General features: G+C 40.4%; 2 long non-coding RNA genes across 4 annotated transcripts; both read left to right on the forward strand.

Annotated features, from left to right (window-relative positions):
* The first annotated feature begins 4,414 nt into the window (after positions 1 to 4,414).
* On the forward strand, positions 4,415 to 9,030 carry LOC112219694. Of its 2 annotated transcripts, none has more exons than XR_002948780.2 (3): positions 4,415 to 7,919; positions 8,120 to 8,243; positions 8,398 to 9,030. It is a non-coding gene; the product is annotated as an uncharacterized LOC112219694 (long non-coding RNA). The 2 variants fall into 2 exon arrangements; XR_002948781.2 differs by having other exon boundaries at positions 4,415 to 7,534; positions 7,833 to 8,243.
* A 2,059-nt stretch (positions 9,031 to 11,089) lies between these two features.
* LOC112219695 lies at positions 11,090 to 18,542 on the forward strand. Of its 2 annotated transcripts, XR_002948783.2 has the most exons (5): positions 11,090 to 11,278; positions 16,957 to 17,118; positions 17,329 to 17,887; positions 18,013 to 18,074; positions 18,205 to 18,542. It is a non-coding gene; the product is annotated as an uncharacterized LOC112219695 (long non-coding RNA). The 2 variants fall into 2 exon arrangements; XR_002948782.2 differs by lacking the exon at positions 11,090 to 11,278 and having other exon boundaries at positions 14,513 to 17,118.
* The last annotated feature ends 1,046 nt before the right edge of the window (positions 18,543 to 19,588 follow it).

Consider the following 19,588-nt stretch of genomic DNA (forward strand, 5'->3'; position numbering starts at 1 on the left):
ACATGCTTGACATTAATCTGTTTATCCACTTGTCCTTTAGACAAAGAGGTGACTGAAAATGTTGTGTTGTTTGATGCAAGAAACCACTTTACAAAATTAAATGCATTATTATTCTCATACTATTATTACAGAGAATCAGACAAATATGCTACCCTCTGTCTATTGGCTACTTAGCTTATTCAAGCCTGTCTCAAAATACAACACTGCCTCTTTAAGACAAAAAAGCTCTTCACTTGACTTACTTTTTAAAGATGTCTAGAAATTATATGTTTTTTTCTCTTGTAGGAAGCAATCACTCCCCTATTGCTGACTACAAATGATCTATAACTGGGCTAATAACTAGCAAAGGATATGAACAAAATCTGCACGTGGCTACATGCAGCTCTCACTTTGATCTCAGAACAAGCACATCTATTCACGGCTGCTCATGCTGTAAACGCAGTCCAGTTCAAAATAAATGGCACATATCCATATATGGCAATGGCTATTTGCATAATATACCATTGCATTGTCTATTATGCAATAGACAATTCAATGGTAATAGACCATTGCAATGCCAATGCATTGTTGTTCAGACAATTTAAAAATATATATTTCAAAATTTGAGGTAGGCTATATTATCACACTGGTAATTGATCCATTGTTGTATTAATTGTGAAGCACAGCTGAGTGAGCATACATTTAAATAATTGCTTTTTATTTTACTGGACTGATGCTGCATGCATCTGATGGTCAGTCTCAGCAGAGGGAAAGCGAAGCAGAAAGACTCCGCCTCTCAACATTCCTCCGCTTTCCCTTTCCTCCACTGACACGAACCAAAAAGGGACACCGTGTTCCAGTTGATGGCAAAACTCGAGTCACACTGCATTATTTCTGCCTCATGCACAAATTCATGTTGTTACTCCTATGAACAGAGAAAGTTAAATATTCCTTGATTTAAAAAAAGAACCAGGCAGCTAATAATAACAAAAGCCTATAGATTCACTTTCCGACTGATTCATTATTGCTGCAGCGCTTGTTGTAGCACTGGGTGGAAATAGGACGAATGCACATTTTATGGCTTAAAAAAAGGTGTTGAATACAAAATATTGACAGTGCTGAGTAAGAACTTAATTAATGGAACTCCATTAAACATGTACTTACTCATAAAAAAACAGCAACTCTGCTATATTCGTTGACAGACTCTCTATCTCTAGTCACGGTTTTAAACGTTTTGAAATCTCACAGTATCAACTTTGTTGTAGCTTTTGTTTATGCCTGCTACCTAACTGCAGACAGGGTCATCTGAGCCATCCCCTTGGCCAGCAGTAGGCCTAATCGTGCACTTGATTTGCTCTCTGGCCCTGCCGGAGATCGACCAGTGGATCGACCAGTGGATCGGGATCAACCGGAAGTTGAGTGAAGTTCAATCTCGTACTTCTCTCTGTGGGCTGATTGCACGGCAATCCTGCGGCAGTCTCAGGAGTAAACTTGGAGGGAACATTGGTTACCAGCACTGGCCAGTTCTGGTGCCAAGGGGAATCCACCTGTACAAGTTGCAACAGACTTTTAAAAAGGTATGTGAAGTCAAGGTATGTCAAGTACAGGAACTCGCTACAAATGATGAAGTCATCCATGATTCACAAAATAATGAACAGGAACTCGTTACAAATGATGAAGTCATCCATGATTCACAAAATAATGAACAGGAACTCGTTACAAATGATGAAGTCATCCATGATTCACAAAATAATGAACAGGAACTCGTTACAAATGATGAAGTCATCCATGATTCACAAAATAATGAACAGGAACTCGTTACAAATGATGAAGTCATCCATGATTCACAAAATAATGAACAGGAACTCGTTACAAATGATGAAGTCATCCATGATTCACAAAATAATTAACAGGAACTCGCTACAAATGATGAAGTCATCCATGATTCACAAAATAATTAACAGGAACTCGTTACAAATGATGAAGTCATCCATGATTCACAAAATAATGAACAGGAACTCGTTACAAATGATGAAGTCATCCATGATTCACAAAATAATGAACAGGAACTCGTTACAAATGATGAAGTCATCCATGATTCACAAAATAATTAACAGGAACTCGTTACAAATGATGAAGTCATCCATGATTCACAAAATAATTAACAGGAACTCGTTATAAATGATGAAGTCATCCATGATTCACAAAATAATGAACAGGAACTCGTTACAAATGATGAAGTCATCCATGATTCACAAAATAATTAACAGGAACTCGTTACAAATGATGAAGTCATCCATGATTCACAAAATAATTAACAGGAACTCGTTACAAATGATGAAGTCATCCATGATTCACAAAATAATTTCACAAATGATGAAGTCATCCATGATTCACAAAATAATGAACAGGAACTCGTTACAAATGATGAAGTCATCCATGATTCACAAAATAATGAACAGGAACTCGTTACAAATGATGAAGTCATCCATGATTCACAAAATAATTAACAGGAACTCGTTACAAATGATGAAGTCATCCATGATTCACAAAATAATTAACAGGAACTCGTTACAAATGATGAAGTCATCCATGATTCACAAAATAATTAACAGGAACTCGTTACAAATGATGAAGTCATCCATGATTCACAAAATAATTAACAGGAACTCGTTACAAATGATGAAGTCATCCATGATTCACAAAATAATTAACAGGAACTCGTTACAAATGATGAAGTCATCCATGATTCACAAAATAATTAACAGGAACTCGTTACAAATGATGAAGTCATCCATGATTCACAAAATAATTAACAGGAACTCGTTACAAATGATGAAGTCATCCATGATTCACAAAATAATTAACAGGAACTCGTTACAAATGATGAAGTCATCCATGATTCACAAAATAATTAACAGGAACTCGTTACAAATGATGAAGTCATCCATGATTCACAAAATAATTAACAGGAACTCGTTACAAATGATGAAGTCATCCATGATTCACAAAATAATTAACAGGAACTCGTTACAAATGATGAAGTCATCCATGATTCACAAAATAATTAACAGGAACTCGTTACAAATGATGAAGTCATCCATGATTCACAAAATAATGAACAGGAACTCGTTACAAATGATGAAGTCATCCATGATTCACAAAATAATTTTAGTTTTCTTTTCAGTCTCCTCCATTTCCACTGAATGATGTTAACTGTAAGGATTTATTTCCTATTAATAATAATAATAATGTAAAATTAACAAATGTACAAAAATACCTGTTTTAAGGCCAACTTACAGAAGAGGAACCTTTTGAGGCTAAATCTTTTCAGTCTGGAAAAACCCCAGGGCTTGACAGTATACCAGTAGAGGTATATCAGACCCTTTTGATGTACTCAAAGACCCATTATTAGCATGTTTTAATTACTCCTATAAAAATGGTAGACTTTCAGGTACTCAACAAGAAGGTCTTAATTTCATTACTACTTAACAGGACCCAGGTGTGAAGTATAAAGATCCAGTCCATTTAAAAAACTGGATGCCTCTTACACTTCAATGTTGTGATGTGAAAATCCTAGTGAAATGCATAGCACATAGAATAAAAAAGTTTTTTGCCAGATATTGTTCATCCTGATCAGACAGGTTTTGCTATGTTAGCTAACTGGCTATGACTATCCAACACAACACTGGAACTCTTCCAAGTCAAGGTAAGCTTTAGGTTTAATTCATTTATTGCCACCGGCCCGCCACTGTAACTGCTTACTGACTATACACTGTAACATTACTGCATGATTGTAGTGGGTTTACTAACGTGTTAGTTCTGTTAGCTATGTTGACTAGGATGTTACTTAGGCTGTGTGTAGCAGTTATGACATGGTTTGGCTTGGAAAGGTTTTCTCGCCTGGTCACATACAGCTGATGGGTTGTTCATTAAAGTCCACAAATGAAGGGAAAACGTGAGAGGAGAAGAGGTGCATTCTGTTGAAAAACATTTCTTAAATGGACGCAAACGAAACGGGGATAGAAAATACCTGAATTTGTCCAATAGAAACTCTCGTTTATATATATATATATTTTTTTTTCATTTTTGAATTTTACCCCTTCTCCCCAATTTCGTGGTATACAATTGTTTAGTAGCTACTATCTTGTCTCATCGCTACAACTCCAGTACGGGCTCGGGAGGGACGACGGTTGAAAGTCATGCGTCCTCCGATACACAACCCAACCAAGCCGCACTGCTTCTTAACACAGCGCGCATCCAACCCGGAAGCCAGCTGCACCAATGTGTCGGAGGAAACACTGTGCACCTGGCTACCTTGGTTAGCTCGCACTGCGCCCGGCCCGCCACAGGAGTCGCTGGTGCGCGATGAGACAAGGATATCCCTACCGGCCTAACCCGGACGACTCTAGGGCAATTGCGCGAACCCAGAGTCTCTGGTGGCACAGCTGGCGCTGCAGTACAGCGCCCTTAACCACTGCGCCACCCAGGAGGCCCCGAAACTCTCGTTTTCAACTGTTGGATTTATGATTACACTCTAGATAAGCTAGATGCAGGCATGAGTGTGCAAGGCATTATTGAATGTGTCACTGTCTGTCATCTAAAAAATGTATCTTGACCTGTGCACCTACATTGTAAACTTTCATTCATAGGCTAGGTTGTTGCAACGTCATGATGGGTAGAGGGAAAATTAGAGTTTCATGTAGCAGCCTAAACCTATCGACGTAACATTGAACTGGGTGAATGGAATAGGAATGACAGTCATCCAACATGCTGTAATAGAAATAAGGCCATGCTCATGAACAAAAAAAGAATCCTCCTTCAACATAAAACGGCACTGAATTTGTCAAGAGAATATGATGAAATCATTTGCCTTGACATGATCATTTACTTTAACTTGTAGCTACAGTACAGTTGACCATAGCCTCTTGTTTTCTCCATGCCATTAAATGCCTTCCAGAATATAACCTAGTTTTGGCATGGGAGGATGATTTTTTTCTCTAATCCCATTCTATAATCTGACCTGCCAGCGCAAATCGAGGGATTATAATCTACAGCCATTGTTCTCTTCCTACAGCCACTAATTAGAAGTTGGTAAGAATGGGTTTGAGCTGTCAGATACTCCCAACACAGACAGCAAATCTCCAGATTAGACAGCTTTGCCTGAGATAATGACAAAAAACATCTCTTTCCCACGACAGTCTGTTGGAAAAAAGATTTACCATATGCGAGTCTTGGACCTAACCTGAATCGGATGTTCTTTTGGAGAAAACCATATGGGACAATATCACGCTTCATATGTCTGCTCAATCGGAAATGACATTTATAAATGTCAATCGCGCTATAACACGGATGTTCCTCAGTCCGGATTGAATATAGGCCAATGTAGAACACCTATGGGAGAGTATCATACCTACAAGAAAGTAAAATGGTGATAAATCACAATACCTCTGATCTCTTACCTCCTTTATCAAAGTTACATATGCATACTGTACAAAGTCATATTGTAACTCGTGTTTAAGATCAAAATTGCATAACTGTTTTCTTTTTGTGTATTTTCTTATCAAAGATGAAGTGTCATGTCTGAGTCAAGCTCTTCTTTTTCAAATTTGGTGTTGTAAAGAAATAATTTAAAAAATCTGTATGTGGAACGCTTGTACTAATGAAGGGTTTCACGTTTAACTAATCTACAATGGGTTATTATTCCCAAAACTGCAGGCCTATAATCTCATTCATGTTGCTAAATGCCATAATATAAATCACATTGTTTATCTAATAATTTCTAGGTGGAAAATACTCAAAGATGGCTACAAGAATGTATTGGGCTTGATACCTTTTTTATTTGCAAGATCCTGTAAAGTTCCTGTAAATCTACAGCACCACCTAAAATACCACTCTGGGCAGATGGAGGCTAAAGTTGTCCATAGAGCCCCTTAGTGGAGTCAAACAGGGAAATGGTTCCAATAATTTTTCCACCATTCATTTTTCCCATAGGGGATTTTTGAAAAACCTCAAATAAGGACTTTGTTTCAGTGTAGGCTTACCCTGGCGTGATGTTTGATGTAAATTTCTCTCTGACAAGGTGGCTTTTATCAATATTTTCCTGTATTTACCCCCTCAAAAATACATACATGCTAATGTGGCTATATGGGAGTTACATGGTTGCCATGGTGCTGTGAGGTCGCCTAGGCAGTGAGCTCCTGTACATTTTGTGTTTTTAAAATTTTTATAAATCTGTTTTGTTCACATAAATATTGTGATCTTCAATGTAAAAGTTACAGGACTTCAACATCAAATCATTTTTTTGTGTGCCTTGGCTAGCTAGCTACCTGGATGGCTAATGTTTGCATTTAAATTATGCTGCAGCAGCTCCGGTTTTTATGTTTCATCTGGAAGGTGAAGACTGCATTGTCTGAAATGTCAGAGTGGTAGAGGGACTGTTCCTGACCACTGATGATTTTCTGGCACTTTACTGCAGCATCAACCAGGTGCCTGCTTCACTGTCGGCAATGGAGGATCAGCTACCTACGGAGTAGCGGCTACTATGGAGGAACTGCGGACGTTGGACAAAGCGATGGGCCCTTAAGAGCTCCTGGCTTGTCTGACAGACTGACTTTCTCTCTGGCTGCACCCTCCGCTCAAGCCATACTGACTTTTCCAAACTGCCTCAGCTCCATTCGTTTTTTATCTTTAATGTGTTGTTCATTGATGAATGATGTATTTTGTTAACAAGAGGACCTCAATGGAAATACATTTCTAAAGGTTGTGTTATCATATAGCATACTTAAGTACAAATGTATGTCTCAAGCTTCCCGTCACTCACCAGGGCCATGATGATTTGGACGAGACTAAGAATCTCTGGATTAGCTATCTAATATTAGCAAAGTAGTGAATAAATTGGCAACATTTGTTTAAATGGACAATTCTGTGATCTGTCTTGGGCAAGTTTTAACATTTACACAATACCTGTAATCTTGATTGCTAACTCATGGTTAGCTAGTTAGCAACATTAGTCTGGCTACATTAAACGTCTATTTGTCTAGACATTTAAATGCATAAGAAATTCATAAAAACGAGCTTAGCCTTCTTCTGCTTTTATAAACCAACAGTCTAGCTTGCTAGTTAACTAGCTAACTTAGATGGTGAAGCTAGGTGTTCTTGATTATGTTTATTTGTGTCTGTGGGTGAGGTAGCTTACTTCAAGTAACTACTTGACTTTTAGCTACCCTAGCTAGCTGTATTATTTTGGTCTGGATTTTTGAGAGGTTTCAGAGATGGACTGATTAGCATCCTCTCGAGTCAACAATGTGCTTCATTTACTGCAGGAAAAGTTTGTTGTTACCCTCTAAACAGCAGGTCATTAGTATAGCTAGTAGGCAAGGTAATGGAACTGTATTTAGTCCTGCCTGCTATGGTGGGTTTTAAATTAATTAGTATTCACATGTTTGTTTTTGAGAAAGAATTACTGTCACGTTATTGATGCCAAATTGCTAACCTTATTTGTGCCTATTCCAGAACCAATGGTTGTGCCTGAGTCTTATCACCTCTCAACTAGGTAAGCTGTTTTAACCTGGGACACTATTCCCCTGCTTTGGTCTGTTTAAGTCATTGCTGGAAGTCACCTGAAGAACAGGAGTGTGTGACGGGTTTTGTCCCAGGCCAGCTCTAACAACTGACTCAACATAACAAACCACGGCGATAGGCTATGGTTTTTTGTGCTGGGCTGGAACAAAAGCTTATACACGCTCTTGTCATTCAGATCTGGAGATGTCCACCGTTTTTAAGTCATTTCTGTACTATGGGTACAATATGCCCGTCTCAAGTTGAACTTGAACTTGTTGACTGATGCCAAGGTGTTGGCTGTTAAGAAGAAGGAAGCAGCTGTGGACCAGAAGACTGCAGACAAGGCAGCACTGGTCCACACCTGTCCTGTCTGTCAGGTGAGCAGTATTGGTTGGTACTGTATGTGCCTTTAGGTTCCTCTCCATGTGCAGGCTATTGTACTGGCCTGTGTGGTACAGTCTTTCATATGTGTAGAGGTTTGTTGCATCTTATTGCTTAGTTTATCATTTCAATGTATTAACTTCAATCTAAGCCACAGATTGTTTAACTTCCACCATTTTGTACTTGACTTTTATAGATGCAGACCTGAAGACATTCAAGCAGCACTTTGAGAGCAAGCATCCCAAGACTCCAATGGTCCCAGTACTGGTTGATGTGCAGGCCTAAGTGACCACACACACTCAAATGGACCTACAGCTGAGGTAAGATTCTTCCATCACTCACACACAGTAGACGTAGTGTAAACCACCATGTTGTCAGCAAAATGCTGTCCTCAATGCTTAAAGTTGTATTGTATATGTCTCAATTGGTGGAAATGCTGTGATCGCTCATCGTAGTTAAAGTTGTGATTCACAGAAACACCACGATTGAAATGCTGCGACGGAATGACGTCGAGGGACACACACTGAGAACCCGAGTATGACTGGACATGAGCCGGATATTTGTGACAACGACCTAAAAAGGCGTTCAGAAGCACACCAGCACGCCATGTTATGTTTATTCCATGGCCAACCATCCCTTCAGTTACCGCTTATTCCACACTATGCCTTTTATGCCCCATACTCCCTCAACTTCGACCTTTTTGCAACGCTCCATCTTATCTCTATAAATCCACCCTACCTTCACCCGTTTTCCCTATGCTGCTTCCTTCACTTGTTCTCCTGATTAGATAACATTGAGATTCAAGAACGTTTAAAACTATTAGGGTGTACTGCTTTTGTTACCTTTTTTTCCCCACATGTGTAACACTGTCCTGGTTATTTTAAGGTTCAGACTGAATGCATTGGTAAATGTGCTCATAATTGACAGCAGCAACATGGACCTGTTAAATTGACAAGAAGGGTGTTGATATAGCTGCGTTTAGGCATGGCCTCCTTGTTTTCAGTCTTAAGTGTGATTCTCATTCTGCTGTGGTTTACATAAACTCAGCAAAGAAAGAAACGACCCCTTTTCAGGACCCTGTCTTTCAAAGATCATTTGGAAAATCAAAATAACTTCACAGATCTTCATTGTAAAGGGTTTAACCACGGTTTCCCATGCTTGTTCAATGAACCATTAACAATTAATGAACATGCACTTGTGGAACAGTCATTAAGACACTAACAGCTTACAGACGGTAGGCAAATAAGGTCACAGGTATGAAAACGTAGGACACTAAAGAGGACTTTCTACTGACTTTGAAAAACACCAAAAGAAAGATGCCCAGGGTCCCTGCTTATCTGCGTGAACGTGCCTTAGGCATGCTACAAGAAGGCATGAGAACTGCAGACGTGGCCAGGGCAATATATTGCAATGTCCGTACTGTGAGACGCCTAAAACAGCACTACAGGGAGACAGGACGGACAGCTGATCGTCCCCACAGTGACAGAACACGTGTAACAACAACAACAACAACAACAACAGGATTACACCAGGTACAGGATGGCAACAACAACTGCTGAGTTACACCAGGAACGCACAATCCCTTCATCAGTGCTCAGACTGTCCGCAATAGGCTGAGAGGCTGGACTGAGGGCTTGTAGACATGTTGTAAGGCAGGTCCTCACCAGACATCACCGGCAACAACGTCGCCTATGGGCCCAAACCCACCGTCGCTGGACCAGACAGGACTGGCAAAAAGTGCTATTCACTGACGAGTCGTGGTTTTGTCTCACCAGGGGTGATGGTCGGATTTGTGTTTATCGTCAAAGGAATGAGCGTTACACCGAGGCCTGTAATCTGGAGCGGGATCGATTTGGAGGTGGTGGGTCCGTCATGGTCTGGGGCGGTATCATCGGACTGAGCTTGATGTCATTGCAGGCATTCTCAACGCTGTGCATTACAGGGAAGACATCCTCCTCCCTCATGTGGTACCCTTCCTGCAGGCTCATCCTGACATGACCCTCCAGCATGACAATGCCACCAGCCATACTGCTCGTTCTGTGCGTGATTTCCTGCAAGACAGGAATGTCAGTGTTCTGCCATGGCCAGCGAAGAGCCCGGATCTCAATCCCATTGAGCACGTCTGGGACCTGTTAGATCGGAGGGTGAGGGCTAGGGCCATTCCCCCCAGAAATGTCCGGGAACTTGGAAGAGTGGAAGAGTGGGTTAACATCTCACAGCAAGAACTAGCAAATCTGGTGCCGTCCATGTTGAGGAGATGCACTGCAGTACTTAATGCAGCTGGTGTCCACACCAGATACTGACTGTTACTTTTGATGTTGACCCCCCTTTTGTTAAGGGACACAGTGAGAGGACATTTCTTTTTTTGCTGAGTTTAGTATTTTATATTAAACCTACCTTACACATCCAGTTGTTTCTCCATTTGTAACTCACACACTGAAAATCACAATGTGTTATTGGTGCTGGTCTAATTCCTAAAAGGGAAAAGCAGAAGAATCTGTGGCTCTCAGTGATAATGCCAGAGAAGCCGGTGTTTGGTGGATATATTAACATTGTTAGGGCAAACCGTGCCAATATATCCTCCAAACACAGCTTCTATCACTTTTCTACAACGTTATCAACATATTCAAATAATAATTGACATATATATTTTCATTTACGTTATTTTGATGACTTTATTCATACTAGTTCATCCTTCCACAAGATATAGTCCCGACATAAATCTAGGGTTGTTACCCAAGACGTTTTCTAGTGACATTTATTTGGATACATCCATTACAATGAGCTAATGAGGTACGATTTCGCCTGGCATAGAAAATGTGCTCACTCGCCAGGACACTGTTGTTCAGAGAAGCTAGCCAACAACACAGCTAAAACAATCACTTCAAACTGAAGCTGGAAAAGACTGCAAACTTTTCAATTGACATTTCTATGTATGTGTTCTCAGCCAGCCCGTCTGTCTCGTCCGGACTCCTGGGATATTCATTACTACCCGACAGCTGGTGATTAAATTTGAATATTGAAACAATGTTGCAAATGTCGGAGAGACAGACTGCAAGGTTTATACAAATCTCTGCTGTTGAAAACTAAATATTAGTCTAAAAGAAAAATGTGAGATAATGTCTAAATGCTTTTTATAGTGGAGATCAAGGTTAGAAATTGCTTGGCTGGGCTGATGAGACAGTGAATTGCGCAGTCAGATGGAACAGAATAAATAGGCATTTTAATGTCATAGATTTAGCGGATGGCAATTTGTGGAATAGCAACCGGCTGGAATGCGGCTTTAACCCATCAACATTCAGGATTTGACCCACCTGTTGTATAATAGTTCATATGGAGCTCTTCGATGTCAAAGGTTTGTGACACTGATGAATAAATAAATTAATCTTTACTTCAAAGATGTTTATGTTATGTATAAAATACATATTTATGCGTTGTTTACTATTTTGATTTATTTAAAACAATGTAATTGTTGGAGTTACAGGTGTTTTACGTGATTGATGGGTGACTAGGTGCATTCTTGTCAAATAAATCTGCTTATACGTTCATGATTATGGATACATTTTTCTGCAATCTGTCTTTAAACCTGCAACAGAAGAAAAGAAGTTAGTTCTGAATTGCTTTAATACAGTGGAGTGTACTGACACCATGAATTGAAATAGATCTCACCGCGTTCATACACTATATAAACAAAGTATGTGGACACCCCTTCAAATGAGTGGATCTGGCTATTTCAGCCACACCCATTGCTGACAGGTGTATAAAATTGAGCACACAGCCATGCAATCTCCATAGACAAACATTGGCAGTGGAATGGCCTTTACTGAGGAGCTCAGTGGCTTTCAACATGGCACAGTCATAGGATTCCAGCTTTCCAACAAGTCAGTTTGTCAAATTTCTGCCCTACTAGAACTGCTCCGGTCAAATGTATGTGCTGTTTTTGTGAAGTGAAAATGTCTAGGAACAACAATGGCTCAGCTGCGAAGTGGTAGGCTACACAAGCTCACAGAACGGGACCGCCGAGTGCTGAAGCGTGTAGCGCATAACAATCGTCTGTCCTCGGTTGCAACACTCACTACCAAGTTCCAAACTGCCTCTGGAAGCAATGTCAGCACAATAACTGTTCATCGGGAGCCTCTTGAAATGGTTTTCCATGGACGAGCAGCCGCACACAAGCCTAAGATCACCATGCGCAATGCCAAGCATTGGCTTGAGTGGTGTAAAGCCATTGGACTCTGGAGCAGTGGAAACACTTTCTCTGGAGTGATGAATCACACTTCACAATCTGGGTTTGGCGGATGCCAGGAGAACATGCATAGTGCCAACTGTAAAGTTTGGTGGCGGAGAAATACTGGTCTGGGGCTGTTTTTCATGGATCTTTTTCATGGGGTCCGGGCTAGGCCCATTAGTTCCTGTGAAGGGAAATCATGATGCTTCAGCATACAATGGCATTGTAGACAATTCTATGCTTCCAACTTTGTGGCAACAGTTTGGGGAAGGCCCTTTCCTGTTTCAGCATGACAATGCCCCTGTGCACAAAGCAAGGTCCCTACAGAAATGGTTTGTTGAGATCGGTGTGGAAGAAGTTGACTGACCGGCACAGAGACCTGTCCTCAACCACATCGAACACCTTTGGGATGAATTGGAACATCGACTGCGAGCCCAACATCACTAATGCTCTTGTGGCTGAATGGAAGCAAGTACCCACAGCAATGTTCCAACATCTAGTGGAAACCATTCCCGGAAGAGTGGAGGCTGTTATAGCAGCAACGGGGGGACCAACTCCATATTAATGCCCATGATTTTGGAATGAGAGTCCACATACTTTTGGTCAAGTAGTGTATCATTGGCAGAAATGATAAGGGATTAGATATAGATCTCTACTGGCTGAATGAGAAGAGGATCTGGTGTGTTGCTAATAATCATCTAGGTAGGTAGCTAACTAGCCAGCTTCTTTGCAAAAAACGACCTAGTATTCATGGCACATTGTAAATATCTGACTGCTACAAGGATAGTATTCTGTACCAAGACCAAATGGATACATAAGACCAATGGTATTACAGGTAGATAAATAAAATATGGTACAATAAATGAAAATGTAGCTAGCTGACAGCAAAGCTAACGTGCAGGAGCTTGCAGGCATTTGTAGTCTTGCATGATGTCTACTTTGATGCTAATTAGCATTTTCGAATCTGAGAGAGACTAATATCTTGATAAAACTCACCTTGTCCAAGAGAGAACAATATACACGTTTATCAAAACATCACGCCAGGGAAAGCCTACCTGAAACACAGACCTTGTTTGAAGTGGTTCTGAAAAATGTAAGGGAAAAAATTATTGGAAACATTTCCGTGTTTGGCCACTAGATTTTTTATGGGTATTATGGCACGTCCACTGTGGGCCTCTATGGGGGGAGGGGGAGGGGGGGGGCATTACACATGCTTTTTACCTCAGATTGGTGTTGTTAGTATAAAAGTTTATAGTCAAGAACATTTGCTTTTAGTTTTTTTTTTAGTATTGATTTTGTTATACGTGCTGGGGGTCACATGACTTACAACGCAGCTTTCATTTTCTTTCTCTAATGGCACAAATAGTTAGGGCTGGTCTCTCTATAAAAGCCGCTGGCCCCACACCAAGTTGTCCTATACAACTTATTCCCAGATTCAGTGTGGTTTTTGAGCTGTGTTATTTAAAGTATTCAGAAGTTTGGATGACTGAGGTGCCCAAAGTTAACTGCCTGTTACTTAGGCCCAAAGGCTAGGATATGCATATGCATGGTAGTATTGGATAGAAAACACTAAAGTTTCTAAAACTGTTAAAATAATGTCTGTGAGTATAACAGAACTGATTTGTCAGGCGAAACCCCGAGGACAATCCATCCAGGATTTTTTTGTTGTCGAGGTCACTGGATTTTTCCAATGCTTTTCTATGGGAAAGCATAATTATTAGGACCCAGATTGCAGTTCCTATGGCTTCCACTAGATGTCAGTCTTTAGAAATGATTCGATTTTTTGTTGTTGTTGAAAAATGAAGAAGTATTCGTATTCTTTCTAAGTGTCACCCAGGAGGACTCTAGTCTTTTGGTGCGCGTGAATGAGAGTGCGCTCCTCGTTTTGAGGAGTGAAATTTGATCGATTATTTACATATTAGGGTACCTGAGGTTGGATTAGAAACGTTGTTTGAAATGTTTGGACCAAGTTTACAGGTAACTTATTAGATCCTTTGCAGGCATGTTGGGCGAGTTGGAACAGGTGTATTTCTGAATCAAACGCGCCAAATAAACTGACATTTTTGGGATATAAAGGACTTTATCGAACAAAACGACCATTCATTGTGTAACTGAGACCTTTGGGATTGCAAAAAGATGAAGATCTTCAAAGGTAAGCAATTTATTTTAACGCTATTTCTGACTTTCGTGATGCATCTACTTGGTTGCATCTACTTGCGGGGTGCTGTCCTCAGATAATCGCATCGTATGTTTTCGCCGTAAAGCCTTTTTGAAATCCGACAAAGCGGCTGGATTAACAATAAATGAGGCTTTTAAATGATGTAAGACACTTGTACCTTCCTGAATGTTTAATATTACGAATTTAGTATTTTTGAATTTCGCGCCCTGCATTTTACCGGATGTTGTCAAATCGATCCCGGTAACGGGATTCTAGCCGTAAGGGATCCTATTAACAAGATGTGCCACCTGATTTCACCTCTCGCTCTATCGATTTCAACATGATATCGATACGAGTAATTCACCAAACAGTGTTGCGTTTCCCTTTCTGTTTTGGCAACCCCGTATCAAAATCCAACACTCTGAAATGTAGCTGATGGTCTTCTGCAAGTCGTCCTCTAACCAGTGAAGTAAAAAAGATCTCCAGTTTCCATGTGTTTTTTGTCGTTGTGTTAGTTTCAACAGCGCCTAAAACCAGATTTCCCCCCCAATCAATATGATTAATTGCCACTTGTCAAAACAGGGTTTTTGGTGCTGAAAACTAGCTGTTATTGGCAGATAGGTTTGAAACTCTATTTCATATAGGTCTATTAATAGGTCTATTGGCCTGCTTGATGTCACCGATCAGCTCTTACCCTAAAAGGGTATTATCATAATTTTCAAGGTATTATTCTAACCTCATAGTTTGGAAATGTATGTAAAACACTGGAAAATCACGTTGGACTGCACAGGGCCATTACGTTTTAGGAATATAAATTGAACTTTCGACATTAATTTCTAATGGCATCATTCTTAATCAGGTTAAAACTGCTGAAAGAGTCTAAAAATGTGCTGCTGATGATATACTAGATATCACCGAACCGGGTTTTCTCTGCCTAATGCTAACAAGAAAGACGGCAGTATATTTTGCTTTATTAAAGATTCTGACTTTACATTACCTCTTCAACATAATGTTTCAGGATGATATAAAAAGATAGAGTAGCAGGGTGTATTCATTAGTGGTATTCCTTTACAAAACATTTTGTCTGTTGCAAAAAGGAAACCGTTCACTGTTTATTCTAGGAACCAAACGGAAGAAACAAAATAGGGAGGACCTACCGGAATTTGTCCAATAGAAACTCTTGTTTTCGTTGCAAAACGTTTTCCGTTTGGAGTAAACGTTTTCTGTTGCAAAACATATTGCAACAGACTTAGATTTGATGTATTTTACCATGTGCAACAGATAAAATATTTTGCAACAGAATCTGACACCTCCCAAGTTGCACCACTTGTTTTTGTTGTTCTGTTTTCAAAAGGGACTTTACATTGATTGTCTGTGTATTCGCAGAAACGAGGACTGTCTTAAAAGTGCGAGTAAAATGTGGTGTTAGCTCAACAACCTCAATGGCTTTGCAACCACATGAAATCTCAAACTGACTGTAATACGTTCAGGGACCTCTCCAATCCAAAGCAATCATTTTGGTTATTTTTTACTTTAAATAAAATACTTCCTTAACTTAAAACCACCCCATATCACATGTATGAACACAACCAACTGTTATTGATTCAGGGATCTCTTCTCTCCAATCCACGGCAATTACTGTAGAACTTTTTGACTCTATTTCCTATGAATTTTTATTCCATTTTCATTGCAAATACTTCCTTAAAAACCTCAGTAGCTTCCACCCCACATGACTTTAATGAATACAACCAACTGTTATTGATTCAGGGATCTCTTCCCCTCCAAACTACACCAATTACTTTTGCACGTTGTCTATTTTTGCTGAAGACAAATTCCTAAAAGTCAAAGATAAAAGCAAGGGGTGTAACTTGTTTGATACCGTCAGCTGATTTAGAATACAGAGCGGCTGCAGGTACCAATTCTTCGGAACCCTTATCGCGATAGCTAAAGATCCAAAGCTTCTGCGCACGTGTCATTTCTATCATCCTGGTACGTTCCATTGAAAAGGTATTGACGAGCATCTATAATATCAAGTTGAATGAAAGCTATAGCTAGCTAGCATAACTGGCTACATTTCAAGTTGAATTTCAAATAATGAGTAGAATGCATACATTTTGATCAACCGCTTAGCTCTGATTTATTCCAATAAGCTGTCTATTACCCAAAGGATGTGGACTTGCTGATTTCTTTTTTCCTGTCGCGGCTTCAGATCGTCTGTTGTTCTTTGCTATCATTGCTATTGGGGGGCTCCCGAGTGGCGCAGTGGTCTAAGGCACCGCGTCTCAGTGCCAACGTTATATTGCAGTGAAACCTTAGCGGCCTCCAATAACTTTACCCTGTTGTCTTTTCAGCCTTAAAACTGGTGCCAGAACTGCGACATCTGATGTTGCAATATGCCTCATCAACTCCTCAAGTTTACATAAGAGTGCCCACTACAATGAACTGGGAATTTACCAGTATCGTTTTAATAATATTTACCTAGTTGTTGTTGTGTAGCCTGGCCCCAGGTCTGTACTGTCTTGCCAACTCCCACCGGTTATTGTCACGTCAAACAATGATCATAGCAGTTGGCAAGACGGCACAAACAGATATGGAACCAGGCTAGTTGTTGAGAGTGTGTTGTGTTGGATTGTTTTCCACCCTTTAGTATTTTCATCCTGTCAAGTGAGACAGTCAACATATGGAGTCATCTCCTGGGGCTCCTGCTCTTCTTCCTACTGGGGGTTAAGGACATGTCACGGTACTGCCAGCTTCAGGAGCCAACACAGAAGACTACGTCATCTCCTGCATAGGACGGTTCTGCTTTCAGGTGAGTGTGTGTGTGTGTGCGCGTGCGTGTGTGTGTGTGTGTGTGTGTGTGTGTGTGTGTGTGAGAGGTAGGGAAGGAGGGAGGGAGAGATCACAGATATCTGTGTGTCCTTAACTCCTACAGCTTGTTATGGTTTACAGGTCTTATCTGTAAGGCTTAACTGTGTTCAGGAGTAGTGTTGTTGTATGAAGCTACCCGTCGTTCCTGTAGGTGTGTATGCTGTGTTCTGCGGGGTATCACCTGTTCTCCTGCCCCCTCTCAGAGAAGAAGTGCTGCCACGGGACTACGTTGGAACCTTGGCTGTTACGTTCCAGGGGTCTTGTATGCCTCCCACTGCGTCGCTGTGTCTTAGACAATACATTCCATCATTTGTTGTACTTTTCACTCATACCGTTTGTTTCAGTAAAGATAACATTTTATAACACATGCACTCTGACACTGTAAACATGTAACTACACAAACGGGCTTTGAAATTACATCTCTTCTCCTCCTGACATATCTTTTCCCATAGCCTATCTTCTACCCTCCCTCTGCTCTAAAGTTCTGGAGACAGGTGTACCTGATGATTGTTATAGCATTGATATTGGCTGTGTTCTTGGCTCAGATCCACTCTCACTACCCTAAGGAGTGGCGACACCAGCGTACTGCCATCCTCGGCTCAGTGGCTGGCTACGGGGTCATCCAAGCCGCCCACTGGGTCTGGCTCAATGGAAGCTTCAGCTCTGCTGTCGTCCAGATGAGTCATCAGATACCTGAATTACAATATTAGGTAACATTTTATTTGAAGGGTACCTACATAAGGACTTAATAACACATACATAAAGAGTACAATTATGCATCGGTCAAGTATTCTGTTAACGTGAATGTCTTAACATCTGTTATCTCTGTCTGTAGTTGTTCCTGCCTCTTGATGGTGATGTATTAGATAGCTGGAGCTGAGTTCCTCTTTTACATCGGTAAAATCTACAAATCTCATAGCAAATAACCACTAACATGTGTCATTCTGCAACTTGTCTTGCTCAAACTGATTCCTTCAAACGCTCTGAAAATGTCAAGTGACCTTGTGATGCTCTTTGACCTACACAGGTCAGCTGAACTACCTGGTTGCCAGCCAGCAGGTGTGACATGTCTTGGTGGTGTTTATGCTCTGCTTGTGGCACCAGACTTCTGTGTATTTAATGAACTTCAGGCACAACCAGCCCTGCCTCATAGACTGGCCCAGCCAACAACCGAGCTGCCACAGACTCTACTGTAGCCACTCAATGCAAACCAGACTACAACTGAACCTTTAACGTAACGTAACAAAATGTGGGAAAAGTCAACGGGTCTGAAAACTTTCCGAATGCTCTGTATGTACTAAAAGGGACATCATTTCAATGTATCTGTACTAAGGCATGTCTCTCTTTTGATTATTTTAAATAAATAAAGAATGCCTTAAGGAATATCATTGTTCAATTAATGTTAATAATTTTTTTGCCTGTTTTGGTGGGATGAGATAACGCTCAGATTTACTTTCACTTGAAGATAACAATAGCTATTAGAAAATGCCTTCCTCCTCAAAGTTAACAAGAGACCAGTTTGTCTTCTCCATGCCATCAAATGTCTTATACCAAGGTATAGTTTTGGCATATTAGGATGACATTTTCTGTAATCCCATTCTATAATCCGTAGTAATCTCTGACCTGCCAGTGCAAATTGAAGGATTATACTCTACAGCCATTGTTCTTTTCTTAGAGACACTAATTAGAATTTGAAAGGAAATGGTTAGATCGTCCCAGCACAGACAACAAAGCTCAAGATTACACAGTCTTGCCTGAGATAATGACAGAGATCATCTCTCTTCACAACAGTCTGTTCGCAAAACATTGCAGAACCACATTAGGAGGATTTATCAGAGGATCTTTTGGAGACCTCAATTTTAGTCTTACTTGACACATTGTCTTGATTTTCAGGTGCAGACAGAGATGAAAAATTCCTGCCATGTAAAACACCAATCACATGTTATATCAGAGAATTGGGCTAAACAGCTTTCACTGGTTAATCACCCCATTGCATGGCAACTCAGGAGTCTGCACTGTTCTGGGGATTATAGGGTGAGATCAGGGCTTTGTATTACGAGAGAGACTCCATGATAACTGACAGTTCTGAATCAGATGTGAAAGTTATTGCTTGCAAATTCAATGCAATCATTTTTGTAAAACCTCTTTTCAGGAAAACTGGACATAAAATTGGTTAAATGCCCATTGCATTCAAAAATGTAATTTCCTGTGTTTTATATACACTGAGTGAACAAACCATCTCTTTCCATGACACAGGCTGACCAGGTGATGCCAGGTTACCCAATGATGTTTAAGCCTTGAGACATGGATTGTGTATGTGTGTCATTCAGAGGGTTAATGGTCAAAACAAAAGATTTAAGTGCCTTTTTACAGGGGGACAGCAGTAGGCGCCAGGCGCACCAGTTTGGTGG

The sequence above is a fragment of the Oncorhynchus tshawytscha genome, linkage group LG20 (assembly GCF_018296145.1).
Source record: "Oncorhynchus tshawytscha isolate Ot180627B linkage group LG20, Otsh_v2.0, whole genome shotgun sequence".
NCBI lineage: Eukaryota > Metazoa > Chordata > Actinopteri > Salmoniformes > Salmonidae > Oncorhynchus > Oncorhynchus tshawytscha.